Source organism: Tupaia chinensis, unplaced genomic scaffold, assembly GCF_000334495.1.
Source record: "Tupaia chinensis unplaced genomic scaffold, TupChi_1.0 Scaffold000294_5, whole genome shotgun sequence".
NCBI classification, from domain to species: Eukaryota; Metazoa; Chordata; class Mammalia; order Scandentia; family Tupaiidae; genus Tupaia; species Tupaia belangeri.
The window spans coordinates 1,524,548-1,531,730 of NW_006159782.1; positions in this window are offsets into that span (position 1 = coordinate 1,524,548).

A 7,183-nucleotide genomic window follows, 5' to 3' on the forward strand; every position below is an offset into this window, starting at 1 on the left:
CCCCGAGAGCCCTCATTGGCCGCGTCTCTGAGCCGTGGGCCAATCACGGTGCAGGAAAGAGGAAAAGCCGGTTCCGCGCCCTCCCGCGCCTCTCCGCCCCGTGGCGGCGGGAAAGCCGCGGGCGGTTGTGGGTCTTGTAGTTCCCCTCTGGGCGTGCGTCTGGGATCGTTGCCATAGCGACACGGAAATTTCCCGGGGCGCGGGCCCTGGAGAGCCACGTGTTGATTGTTCTCTGAAGCCAGCCCTTCACTCTGACCTAATTCTTCACTGACTGATTATTGAGCACCTTGCTCTCGCCCCAGTTAGAGATTTAAGGCACTCTCGCACCTGGATGTCTACAGAGAGACTTATTTCCAGTTCAGTCAGAAATGGGAATACTCATGCATAATGCTATCAAGGAACTGTACTCCCCCTTCATCATCCCCCTCATGAATAAAACCTCGAATATGTGGCTCTCCATCCCATTCGGATCTCCTACAACCTCTTCACACACCTTGAGTTCTAGGCGGTGTTGTGGAGCTTTAGGAGCATCTTTTCCAATAGGTACACATCCAATAGACTGTTTTGTTTTTGTTTTGTTTTTTATTTTTGCCTAAGTTTTTGCTGTAAGTGTGCTCGCCAGAGAGAGACAGAGCGAGAGAGATAGGGAAAGTGAGTTATCATCCCCCAGGGGGAATGGCCACTCCTCAATCCCTTCTCCTCCATTCTCTTCTTGGGATTTCGGGTATGAACACACAAGCGCTCCACATGATTCTCAAGCTGCCAAGTGCAGGACTCGAACTGCTCTATTGGCCCTGTGGAATCCAGTGCCTTAACTTTTACAACACCTGCTGGCCCCCAATAGCCACTTTAAAGAAAGGGAAACATTGGCTCTTCTGGCGATGAGCTTTCCAAGATCACCCAGGATTGAAATTTAAGATGTACTCTAAAATCTCCCTATGCTATGAGTGTCCCCACTAAGTGAGACTCTAAATGTAATGGAGGGTGAATATATGTAACATACATTCCAAATATGAGGTCCACCACATAGATGTTTTTCTTTTTTCTTTTTCTTTTTTCTTCTACCCTAAACTTCATATTCATGCTGTCAAAACATGTGAGTTGTGAAATGGCTATGTTGCTGGACTCCCATGTAGTTGACCGTGGTTCGAGTCCCTGATCCGGTGGCTTAAACTCACGCCAGGCGTGTGTGCATGCGTACCCAAGTTCCTGAGAGGAGAATGGAGGAGAAGGAATTGTGGCGTGTTCATCCCCTCTAGGGGGTTATTTTTCGCTTTCTATCTCTGTCTCTCTCTGTCTTTCTGGTGCCCTATAACAAAAACCCCTCCAAAAAAAAAAATGTGAGTTATTCTACTTTTAAAATATATCCTTGGGACTGGCAGGTGGCGTGGTTAACACAGTAAACTCCCATGTGGCTGACTGCGGTTCAGGTCCTGGACCTGGAGGCTTGCTTTGCTTTTTCACACACACTCTCTCTCTCTCTTCTGTCTCTCTCTCTCTTCCTTGTGAGCTCAAGTGCCCTATAGCAAATTAATAATAATAAAAATTTTTAAAACTCCTGGGGCCAGCAGATGGCATAGTTTACAGCCCTGTACTACCACATAGCCGACCAAGGTTTGAGTTTTGGACCCAGTGACTTGAAATTCATCCTGGGTGCGTGTGCACGTGTGCCCAAGATTCTAGGAGGAGAATGGAAGAGAAGGGATTGCAGCGTGGCCATTCCTCCTAGAGGTGATTTCTCACTTTCCTCTCACTGTCTCTGTTTCTCTCTCTCTGGTGAGAGCATGTGACCTATAGCAAAAATTTCCTGCATTAAAAACAAAACAAAACATAACACTCTAATAGCTTCAGCCACCATATAGGAAGGCCAGACTCAGGTCTCGGGTGGACCTGAACATCATGAGTCATAGCTGGCTGGAAGACTGGGAGGTAGATATCATGGCGTGATGAGACCTTGTTTCTCTCTCTCGATAAATAAAAAATAAACAAAATTTGGGGCCAGCAGGTGGTGTGGTGTTTAAGGGCACTGGACTCGCATATGGCTGACTGTGTCTTGAGTCCTAGACCTGGCAGCTCACTTTCTCTCTTTCTCTCTCTCTTTCTCTGTCTCTCTATGGTCAAATTAAAATAAATAAATAAAGTTAAATAAAATAATTATTAAAAAAATTTTTGCTTTCCATGCCCTTAAAATAAAATCCAAACATTCCATGACATCCTAAATGGCCTACCCCAACTTCTCCCCAATCTCTCTCTTTTTTTTAATTGTCGATATAGGGCATTTAAAAAAATGTTTTATATAGATGAGCATATGCTCACCTGAGAGAGGGAAAGTGAGAACTCACCCCCTCAGAGTGGATGGCCACACCGAAATTCCTTCTCCATTATCCTCGGGGGATTCTGGGCACACATGCACACGTGCCAGTGTGTTTCTCAAGCCACCAGGCCTGAGACTTGAACCACTCAGCTGGCCACGTGAGATTCAGCTGCCTTAAGCACTGCACCACTGGCGGCCCTCAATCTCCTCAACCCTCTCCCACCTTTCATTGTAGCCACCCGCTCTCCCCTTCTTGTTTCTCTTTGAGTTGGCCTCGGGGCCTTTGCACTTGCTGTGTCATGCCTGTTGCCTTTACACTTACTAAATCATTTTTCTCCTGATTCTCATGGCCAGCTCTTCATTTTTCAGATTGCAGTTCACGTCCCTTTGTCAGGGACCTTATCTAAAGTGGCCACTCCCTCTCCTTATTCTGCATCCCTTTACCCATTTTATAATCCTTCGAAGCACTTGTTTTTATCTGAAATTATTTTGCTCATTTGTTTCCTCCTTTTCTGTCTACCCCTCATCACTACAATGTAAGTCCCACGAGGTGGGGGGGTGAACTTACGCTGTCACTTCTGTACTTCCAGAGGTGAGAACAGAGCTTAGTATACAGTGGATGCTCAAAGACCAAACAGCTAGAAACAGACTTCCAGGGAGTACAACAGGCTGCTTCCTGAAGGCAGGGCCCTGGACCGGTAACCTGCTAATCTGACCACTGTGAACGCTCCGTTTTGTTCTGTTTGTTTTTAGTTTGCTATAGGGCATGCGTGCTCATGGGGAGAGAGAGAGGAAGAGGAAGAGAGTGAGATGGCCACACCACCATTCCTTCTCCAGTCTTGGAATTTTGGGTATGCACACATATATGCACCCAGTGTAATTTTCTATTTTTACTTTTAGAGAGACTTTTGCTATAGGGCGTGTGTGCTCACCAGAGAGACAGAGACAGAAAGTGAGAAATCACTCCCCCCGCCCGGGAGGGGACAGCCGCACCACAATCCCTTCTCCATTCTCCTCTCAGGATTTTGAATATGCACACATACATGCCTGGTGTGAGTTTCAAGCCTCCGGATCTGGAACTTGAACCATAGTTGACCATGTGGGAGTCCAGCAACGTAAACGTTACACCACTGGCTAGTCCTCCCAGAGTAATTTTCAAGCTGCTGTGTCTGGGACTCTGTGCAGTTGGCCATGTGGGATCCAGCTGCCTTAACCTCTACGTGCTGACCCTCTGGTTTTGTTTTATTCCATTATTAGTGTTTTTGTTGTTGTTGTTGTTGTCCACTATCAGGATTCTAGGCCCATGAGGAGACCTAGGCTTTCCATCTCTGGGCCCCTTCTTCCTCATCAAACAAGGTGGACCTCATTCAAGTTGAAAAATTCTGTGGTGGGACCAGCAGATGGCATAATGCCTACATTGCTGGACTCCCATGTAGTCGATTGTAGTTCAAGTCTTGGACCCAGTGGCTTAAACTCACGCCGGGCGCGTGTGCATGCATGCCCAAGATCCTGAGAGGAGAATGGAGAAGAGATTGTGGCATGGCCATCCCCCCTGGGGAGTGATTTCTCTCTTTTTTTTCCTCTTTCTTTTTAAAAAATTATTTAACTTTATTTATTCATTCATTTATTTGACCAGAGAGAGACAGAGTGAGAGAGAGAGAAAGTGGAAACTCAAGCCACCAGGTCCAGGACTTGAACTGTGGTCAGCCATGTGGGAGTGTCCAGCGCCTTAACCACCACGCCACCTGCTGTTCTCCCTGAACTAGAGATGAAAACGCTGTAATTTCTAGTATTGTCTCTAAGATGGAACGAGAATCCCTAATGCTAATGTACGTTTTACTGTGAAGTGTTATTTTTCACATCTACGTGAATATATTATTAATACAAGAATGTAGAAAACTGAGCTTTCCAGTGTTACAGTTGGGAAGTACCAGACTTTGGGGGGTGGGGAGAAAGAACCAGAGAGGGACTCCAGTGACAGTTAGCTTTAAGCTGAAATAGCTGTTAATTAGCAATTCAGTTAAAAGGTCTTGTTAAACACAGGTTGCTAAGCAACAGTGACCACCCTGGAACAGTGTGGCCTGGCCATTCCTTCTGCTGTGGAGCTGGGGGCCTGGGTCTCAGGATGCAGCCAGGGTACCTTTGATGGCTGTCCGAGTCATTCCTTACACACTGACTTTATACACCCCTCCCTTTTCCAGGCCTTTCCTCTGTGAGTCGCTGTCCCTTGTTCTGGATCATTGATCCCTCACTTTTGACTGGGTCATTCTCAATAGTGACACAAAGCTGCTCTTCTGTCTCCATACTATACAAATGAATCCCTTGAACTTACTCCTCCGTCCCCTGCCACGGTGTGATTCCACCCCTACAGAGATTTATCTGCACACCCCACCTCCAGACTGCTGCTCCTCGCTTCTCCTGTGTCCCCACACTCCATTGAAACGATTTTGGTTGGGTCCAGCAGGTGGCGTAGTGGTTAAGGTGCTGGACACACATCGCTGCGTCTGAATGCTGGACCCAGCAGACTGAAACTCATGCCAGGCACGTGTGTGTGCATGCCCCAAGATCCTGAGGGGAGAGTGGAGATGGCCATGGGGGGGATTGTGGGGGGTGATTTCCTGCTGTCTTTCTCTTCAGCGAGCACATGCGCCCTATAGCAAAAATCTCTCTCTAAAAAAAAGGCACTTCTGGGGCCAGCAGTTGGTGTGGTGGTTAAGGCACTGGACACTCCCACATGGCTGACCATGGTTCAAGTCCTGGACCTGGTGGCTTGCTTTCTTGCTTTCCCTCTTTCTCTCTCTGGTCAAATTAAAATAAATGAATAAATAAATAAATTTTTAGAAAGGCACTACTTTGGTCAAGTTCCATATAGCTTCTCTGATGTCAGGTCAGGCTATCTTCTCAGAGGCATTTGACATACATTTGACATAGGTGACAAATGTCCATTTTGAAACTCTGCCTCTTTCTGGGTTCCACTTGGTTTTCCTCCTGTCTCTCTGGCAGTTCTGTCTTACTTGAAGCCTCTCTCTCACCCACCTGGACTCGAGGTATTGGCATTCTCCAGGGCTCTGTTCTGGGCCCTCTTTTTAATTTACTTTTCATCTTATGTCTTTTTTTTTTTTTTTTGTGAGAGTTACTTATTGGGGCTGGCAGGTGACGTGGTGGATAAAGGCGCTGGACTCCCACATGGCCGACTATGGTTTGAGTCTCGGACCTGGTGGCTTGCTTTCTCACTTTCCCTCTCTCTCTCACTCTCTCTCTCTCTGTGTGTCTTTCTGGTCAAACTAAAAAATAAAACAAATGAATGAATAAAATTAAATAATTCTTTAAAAAAATTTACTTATGGGACCAGCAGTTGGCATAATGGCTATGTCACTGGACTCCCATGTAGCTGACTGCGGTTCGAGTCCCAGACCCAGTGGCTTACACTCATGCCGGGCGCGTGTGCGTGCGTGCCCAAGATCCCAAGAGGAGAATGGAGGAGAAGGAATTGTGGCGTTGCCATTCCCCCTGGGGCGCGATCTCTGGCTTTCTGCTATCTCTCTGTCTTTCTGGCAAGTGCTCCTGTCCTATAGCAAAAGCCTCTCCCCACCAAAAAAAAAAAAAAAAAAAGTTAGGACTAACCTGTGGCCTGGAAGGTGAGAGAGCTGAGCCACACATGGCCAATTGCACAGTCTGAGTCCCAGACTCAGAGGCTTGAAAAATATGCCGGGTGCATGTGCCTAACGTGCCCAAAGTCCTGAAAGGGGAGAAGTGGAGAAGGGATTACAGTGTCACCATGTCCCCGTTGGAGCGCTGGGGGGTGTTTTCTTGTTTTCCTTGCCTCTGTTTCTCTCCAGAGATGACATTTGTTCTCTGGTTAAAAAAAAAACAAAGTGTGCGTGTGTGTGTGTGTGTGTGTACACACATGCATATATATGTACACACATATACATATACACACACACACATACATACACACCGAGTGAGGAGGTAGGTGCCTTTAAGCACCTGGGCTGGCCAGGTACCTTGCCACCCCTTCCTTCCCGCTGTGTGTGTGGAGCCTGGGAGTGTGTAATCCTGAAGAGGCAGAGGCGGGACAGGAACCTGTGACATCTCTCTCTTGGCCTAATGTGCGCTCTCTCTATATATATGGTTCAACAGTGATTTGCAAGCTGGTGCACTTTTTATTTTTTAAGAATTATTTTATTTAACTTTATTTATTTAAATTTGACCAGAGAGGGACAGAGTGAGAGTGAGAGAGAGATGGGGGGCGGGGGAGTGAGAAAGCAAGCTGCCAGGTTCAGGGCTCGAACCAGGGTCAGCCATTTGGGAGTCCAGCACCCTTAACCACCCAGCAGGCTGGTGCTCTGTCTCCTATCACGCGCTTCTTTCTCACCTTCCCCCACTTTTACAAGTGGGATGGGGCAGGGGACCCCAGAGAGGTTAGCAAGTGAGAAGGGCCCGGTAACAGTTACGCGTCCCTAACAGCGTGCCCACTGTGCTGCGAGCGCGGTGCTCGCGAGGGCCGTGCAGCTGCCCCCACGGAACCGCCATTCCCCTGGCATCCAGGAGAGCGGCCCGACGCTCTCCCGCGCCGACAACCAGCCCGGCCCGGTGCCCACGCCTCGCGCCCGGCCTGGCCGGTGTCTCTGGGCCTCAGTTCGCCGCGTCTGCAAAATGTGCTCATAATGGACGTGCCACGGGGCGCTCCGGACCCTGGCGCTACTGTGGGAGGTGTGAGGGGCAGGCGGGGGAGAAGGGGCGAACGCACATCGCTCTCTGTCCGACTCCTAAGCGGACCCCCTCATCACGACCTCCAACCCTGCTCCGATCGGAGGGGCGAGGTGGGTCGGGACGGCGTTCTCCGTCACTTGGCACCGCAGGCGC